This window comes from Octopus sinensis, linkage group LG17 (assembly GCF_006345805.1).
Source record: "Octopus sinensis linkage group LG17, ASM634580v1, whole genome shotgun sequence".
In the NCBI taxonomy this organism is placed as follows: domain Eukaryota; kingdom Metazoa; phylum Mollusca; class Cephalopoda; order Octopoda; family Octopodidae; genus Octopus; species Octopus sinensis.
In genome coordinates, this window is record NC_043013.1 from 38,007,633 (window position 1) to 38,014,798 (window position 7,166).

At 43.6% G+C, this 7,166-nt stretch overlaps 1 long non-coding RNA gene across 1 annotated transcript; it reads right to left on the bottom strand.

Moving 5' to 3' along the window:
- Window positions 1–6,478: 6,478 nt before the first annotated feature.
- Window positions 6,479–6,948, bottom strand: LOC118766648. Its single transcript, XR_005002575.1, has 3 exons — window positions 6,814–6,948; window positions 6,708–6,715; window positions 6,479–6,488 (listed from the first exon to the last, which is right to left on the bottom strand). It is a non-coding gene; the product is annotated as an uncharacterized LOC118766648 (long non-coding RNA).
- Window positions 6,949–7,166: the final 218 nt, after the last annotated feature.

A 7,166-nucleotide genomic window follows, 5' to 3' on the forward strand; every position in this document is an offset into this window, starting at 1 on the left:
CAATAGCAACTTTACAAATTTAATTATTATGCTGTTCAACGCCGTTGACTGGAAATAATACATCAAACAGTTAATAAAAAAATAAATGCGCCTATTTAAAGCCTAGCCAGGCTCATGGACCCGGTTTCCCGGTTTCAATGGCGTATGTGTTCCCCAGCTGGACGGGACGCCAGTCCATCGCAGCGTTACTCACTTTTGCCAGCTGAGTGGACTGGAGCAAGGTGAAATGAAGTGTTTTGCTCAAGAATACAACTCGGCGCCCAGTCCAGGAATCGAAACTACAATCTTACGATCATGATGCTGACACCCAAATCACTAAGCCACGCCCCTCCATTTGCGCCCTTTCAAAGCCTAGCTAGACTCATGGGCCCAGTTTCCCGGTTTCAATGGCGTATGTGTTCCCTAGCTGGACGGGACGCTAGTCCATCGCAGAATTACTCATTTTTGCCATCTTAGTGGACTGGAGCAACCTTGAAATAAAGTGTTTTGCTCAAGAACACAACTCGTCGCCGGTCCAGGAATCGAAACCACAATCTTATGATCATGGTGCTGACACCCTAACCACTAATCCACGCGCCTCCACCATCAAACTGTTACTGTTAAAAAAAAGAGAGAGGCGTGCAAAATGCTCATCCTGGATCTTATGACTAATAAACACAAGCTCTTAATAGGGCTTCACGCACACAACAAAAACACAGACAAACACACACACGCGCGCACACACATACACAAACACACACACACAGACACACGTGTGTGCGTTAGTATATGTTCGTCTTGCTTTTTGCTTTGTTTCTTGTTTCTTTTTGCAGTTTTAACTCTATGAGACTTATAATGTGAATATATTGTGCAACAGGTTGACTTTTCAGGTCAACAGTTTAATGTTTTAAGTATTTCGTTGTTAAGCATAAGTGTCTTTCAAAGAGTTAACTAGGTTATTGGTATTTGAAATATCAATTGAAAGAAAGACAAAGTAAAAAGAAATAATTTTGAAATAAATAAAGGTAGGGCTCTCATTCATAAGAGTTACATTGAAAAAAATATATATAAATATATATAAAGAGGGAGAGAGGGGGAGAGAGGAGGAGGGAGAGAGAAGTTTGTGGCTCTGTGATATATATATATATATATATATATATACACAGAGACACAAACTTCCTCTCTCTCTATATATATATATATCATAAGTATGTATATGTTTGTAACTATATTTCTCTTTACCTTTCTCTCTCTTTCTTTCACTCTTTCTCTCTGCCTCTCTCTCAGTGTCTATATACATATATATATATATATATATAGCGAGATAGATAGATAGATAGATAGATAGATAGATAGATAGATAGATAGATAGATAGATAGATATAGATAGATAGATAGATAAATAGATAGATAGATAGATATAGATAGATAGATAGATAGATAGATAGATAGATAGATAGAGAGATAGATAGATAGACTGATAGATAGATAGATAGATAGATAGATAGATATGTTTCTTTATTAGCCACACAGGGCTGCACACAGATAGAACAAATTACAAGGTAGAGCTTTTCTTTTGAAGGGGTAAAAAAAAAAGGAAGGGGGGAGTTTCGATCAAAAGGGATCGTAAAAGGAGAGAAGGAGGACAAAAAAGGGGAGGTTAAAAAATAAAAGGGGGAGAGGAAAAAAAAAAATTGATCATTAGGGATCGTTATCACAGAAATGTCAATATGAAGTGTAAAGGGGAGGACAGGTGAGGTTTACCCGTGGAAAGAAAAGCCTACGGAAAAGACCACGGTAACCTCGGTCAATGAAGTCACATTTTATATTTCTTTTTTTTTTTTTTTGCAAATAAGCAACTCTCTGTTTTCGATTTCTGTGTTCATAGGACTATGCTCAAGGTGGCTTCGTCATTCATACGTGCCATTCTTGCTACATTCACCCATCTTTTTAAAACATTCGCTAGACAAAACTTGCCTCTCTACTCTCACTTTCCTTTTCAAGTGGTACTTGAAGAAGTTGATGAGAGATTGACCAGAGAGGAAAGTGTTTGTCTCCAATCCTTTCAGACGCGTCCACCAGATACATTCTTTCGCCATAGCCACAAGGATGATGAAAATAGCTCTTCCTTCCCGTTTGAAGGAAGGAGGCGTGACAATATTGACGATAGACTCAGCTGATAACCGACTCGTCCCACACGTGACAGCAGTTGTTCGACATAAGCCCACAGGTCGGAAATTGTTGGACACTGAACGAGTGCGTGCAGAACGGTTTCGTCGCTCTGACCGCATCTCGGGCAGGTCGGCCCCGTGTTTCTCGAGCCGTGTCTGTAGAGCTTATCCCGAACGGGTAGCGCTTCTCGGTAGCACTGCCAGGCCAGGGATCTCTGGAAGTTGTCCATGGGCCCTGGCCCGAAAGTCGTCCTGAACAGGCGGGTCAGGTACTCCTCGTCGACGTCCAGGTTCGCCCCGATCTTGTCGTCGTACCTCCCCTCCACTAAACCCCTATAGAATGCTTTGGTTGTGTTGAAGTCACTTAAGGTTGACCCAGGACGGCAGAGTTGCTTGAGAGCAACGCGACACTCGCGGTGCCATTCGCCCTTCCTCGGCCTCTTTTGATCCACGACTGCAGTTCGGTCATGGAGACGAGCTGCGGGAAAGCGTGCCTCACAAACGGCGACCACACTCTTCACCGTCGTCTACATAGAGCCAGAGATGTCGCAGTCTCAGCGCGTGTCTGCGCATCATCAACCACGGCATGCCCAGCCCTCCTTTTAACGGGGTTGACAGCAAATGGATCGCCTGACCATCGGGACGCATCCTTTCCACAAGAAGCGAAAGAGGATGCGTTGTAGTTTGGTGATGGTAGGGTCGGGACAAGGTACGACGGTCAGGCGGTAGTAGATGACGGACGCGATGTACGTGTTCGCCACCTCCGCTCGACCTTTTAGGGACAGTTTCCTCTCGGCCCATTGCCGGGCGAGAGTGACCACCCTACTCGTTATCTCGTTCCAGTTCTTCTCCACTTGGAGGTCCGGACCAAACCAGACCCCGAGCAACTCAACCGGTTCGTCGGTCCAGCGTCCCACGACGGAGGCGCTGGTGGACGGCATGGGCTTGCTTCTCCAGGTGCCTAGTCGCAAGCCCACTGACTTTTCCCGGTTGATTTTCGCTCCTGTCACCGCTTCGTAGTTTTTCAGTGTCTCGCCGACCAGCTCGATGTGCTCGTGGCTAGACACTATGACGGTGACGTCGTCCGCGTATGCAGACACGCTCGTCCCGCATCCCAATTCTCGCGGGATGCCCCTTAGAGTTGCCAGCTTCCGCAGTAGTGGCTCAAGAGTCAATACGTATAGAAGTGCCGAGAGGGGGCATCCCTGACGGACCGAACGTGCAATGTCGAAAGGTCTCGATAGATGTCCATTTACGCGAATTATCGAACGGATGCCTCTGTACAAGGCAGCTATCCAGCCGCGGAAGACGGGACCGAAACCAGCCGCTCTCAGGACTGCCTCCAAGTATCGATGGTCTACCCTATCAAAGGCTTTCGATTGATCCAAGTTGATCAGGGCCCCACCCATGCCAGGTTCGTTAACTACCCTGTCTATGATGTAGCGCATCAGATGGAGGTTGTCATGGATGGTCCGGCCTGGCACGGCGCATGTTTGCGCCTTGTCGACCAGTTTCTCGATGACAAGCGCCAACCTCTTGGCTAGCACCTTGGCCAAAATTTTCAAGTCTGCATTAAGCAGAGTGATGGGCCTAAAGTTATCTATTACATTTCCCTTGTTTAGATCTTTCTTCAGCAGTGTTACGGCTCCTCGGCTCACAAAACCAGGAATGCTCCCGTTTTGCTGCCAGTTGCAGTACACCGCCGCCAAGAGATCTCCAAACATGTCTGGCATACAATTGTAAAGCTCGTAGGTTAGACCATCCAAACCCGGTGATTTGTCCCTCGAGCATTCTGCCATCGCTTCCCGCACTTCCGCCGCCGTGATGGCACCTTCGCAGCACCCTGCCTTTCTTGTCGAGAGTCGTGGTAGGCTATGTAGGTAGGCACTGAAGTCCACCCTAGATAGATAGATAGATAGATAGATAGATAGATAGATAGATAGATAGATAGATAGATAGATAGATAGATAGATAGATATTTGCTACACTCACAACCCGAATGAATAAGAAAAACTTAAGGTACTAGATTTAGACTTCAATTTTCTTTTTCTTTATTTCATGTCAGTGAATAAATTTTCTGTCCTCCTCTCTATCTATCGCTCTTTCTCTCTCTTTCTCTCTCTCTCCCTCTCTTACTCACTCTCTCAATCACTCACGGGATGCGCGTGCGCTCGCACAGACGAGTATGCAACACAACCGACAGAAACAGAGTGGGGGGGGCAATGGCCCAGTGGTTAGGGCAGCGGACTCGCGGTCGTAAGAACGTGGTTTCGGTTCCGAGACCGGGCATTGTGAGTGTTTATTGAGTAAAAACACCTAGGCTCCACGAGGCTCCGGCGGGTGGGTGGGTGTTGGGGTGAACCCCGCTGTACTCTTTCACCACAACTTTCTCTCACTCTTCCTTCCTACTTCTACTACAAAGCAGAGGAACCATGGTGCAATTCACTACGGTGGGGTAAACTTTCAGACCCTATTCTAGATTGCGAATCCTCTGTACCCAAGGATGGTTCACCTCTCCACCCGTTAAAATCCACCGTTTACGGAATGAGGATAACAACGTAGCTTTCGCGCCCGTGCAACTGCCTGTCTATCGCGTGTGGTGGGTGGATCTTCAAGTTGCCACACGCATTCGTAGTAGCTTAGAGTAGGCTCGAATTAGAGATTATTCTTTGTGGCTTATGGGGTGAGTCCTGATTGTAATAATAATAATAATAATGATAATAATAATAATATAATAATAATAATAATAATAATAATAATAATAATAAGAAGAAGAAGAAGAAGAAGAAGAAGAAGAAGAAGAAGAAGAAGAAGAAAGAAGAAGAAGAAGAAGAAGAAGAGGAACAGAACGAAAGTAAAGTTTGTGTTGACCCATGACTAGCTCACTCTCAGGTGTCAAATTTCACTCAAATCGAATCCTGTTTTGAGGGAAAATATAAACGATATATAATGTAATTACCTCGTCACAAGGCCTGTCATTTCCACACTAATTTATTTCTCTTTTTGCTCATGTTTTCTTAAGAGTCAACCTCAACCAACAGATCAAACCGGACATTAATTGTATCGATTCTCACTGAGGGTCTAAGATGGTCATGGTCACAATCCCTCCCTTCATTTTAATAATAAATAAAGTCCTATGTTTGGCTCAGTGGTTAGAATGTCAGGCTCACAATCATGAGATAGTGGGTTCGATTCCCGGATCAGGCTGTGTGTTGTGTTCTTGAGCAAGACACTATTTTCCATTGCTCCAGGTCACGTAGCTGTAGAAATAAGTTACTACGTCACCGGTGTGAAGCTGTACTGGCCTTTGCCTTTCCTTTGGATAACGTCTGTGGTGTGGAGAGGAGTGGCTGGAATCCATGGGTGACTGTTGGTTTTCCATAAACAATCTTGCCTGAACCTGGTGGGATAACTTTCTAGGTGCAATCCCATGACCATTCATTCATTCATTACCGACGGATGTCTTTACATTTTATGGTGCTCTTAGGATTAAGAAAATACCATAATAAAACGCCAAATGTAAAACGAGAAAATTAAATACACCTGTACACCAGAAATTTCTTCCACTCCAGTATAATAACCATTTCTACAAAATGTACAAGGCCTTAAAATTTAGGGGAGGGGACCACTGGATTATATCGACTCCAGGATAAAAGGGACAGTCGACTTCGGCAGAATTTGAACTCAGAACGTAGCGGCGGGCGAAATACCGCTAAGCATTTCATCCAGCGTGCTAACGATTCTGCAAGCTCACTGTCTTTTAGTAGTAATAATAATAATAATAATAATAATAATAATAATAATAATAATAATAATAATAATAATAATAATAATAATAATAATAATAATAATAATGATAATAATAATAATAATAATAATAATAATAATAATAATAATAATAATAATAATAATAATAATAATAATAATAATAATAATAATAGAGAAGTACGTGGAACAACTTGCAGAAAACAGCACTGCTTGGAACCGCTCGAATACTGCGGAAGGTACTCGAAAGATAAGAGGTGTTACCTTAGTTCACTGGTAGTGAACAGCTGACACTGTAGTACATCTCTAGCGTTAGAAGCTGTGCAAAGGCAACAACAACGAAAACAACAACAACAGCAACAACAACAACAACAACAACAACAATAATAATAATAATAACTCTTTCTAAGTCCGCGAGTTGGCAGAGTCGTTAGCACGCTGGACGAAATACTTAGCATTTCGCCCGGAATGCTAACGACTCTGCCAACTCGCCGCCCTGTTTTTATTATTAATATTATTATTATTATTATTATTATTATTATTAGCTCAAAAGCTACCTGGGCAGTTTTTTAGCTAGCTCCTGTAGTGGGATCTTCATTAGGCTCGTTCTCTCTCTCTCTCTCTCTCTCTTTCTCTTTCTGTTGATTGTTTTCAACCATGATCATCACCAGTACCACCACCATCGCCACCACCACTGCCATACACACACCATTCAGACTTCTGACGCCACTACCATCAGTACATTTGATTTGGCCACCTTCCTCTTCCACCACCATGACCACTGTCTTTCACATAGCTTACTTTTACCATCATCCCTCACCATCACCACCACCACCACTACCATCACCGCCGCCTCCGCTTCTATCATTACTTACAGCTCATACTATTATTATCACACCATTACCCTCATAAAAAGGCTAAATATGTGTGTTCGTTCAGTTTGTTATTGAGCATGTTACTTCAGTGTTCGGTCCTTCCTTCTCTCATATACCCACTCTTTCTCTCACTCTTATTATTACTCCCACTACCATCATCAACACTCTCTAAATTTCCTTGTCTCTCTTTCTCTCCCTCACTTTTTCTTACTCTCTTTCTCTCTCACTCTGTCCGTCTTCGCCACTGCCCTCACCGTCACTATCCCTACTATTACTCTCATCCCGTCATGAGGAATACTAGGAGTGTCATTGAATACTGAAAAGGGGGGGGGGTCTAAGTGTGGCACACTGACGCACAGAAATAAGTTTTTGCACT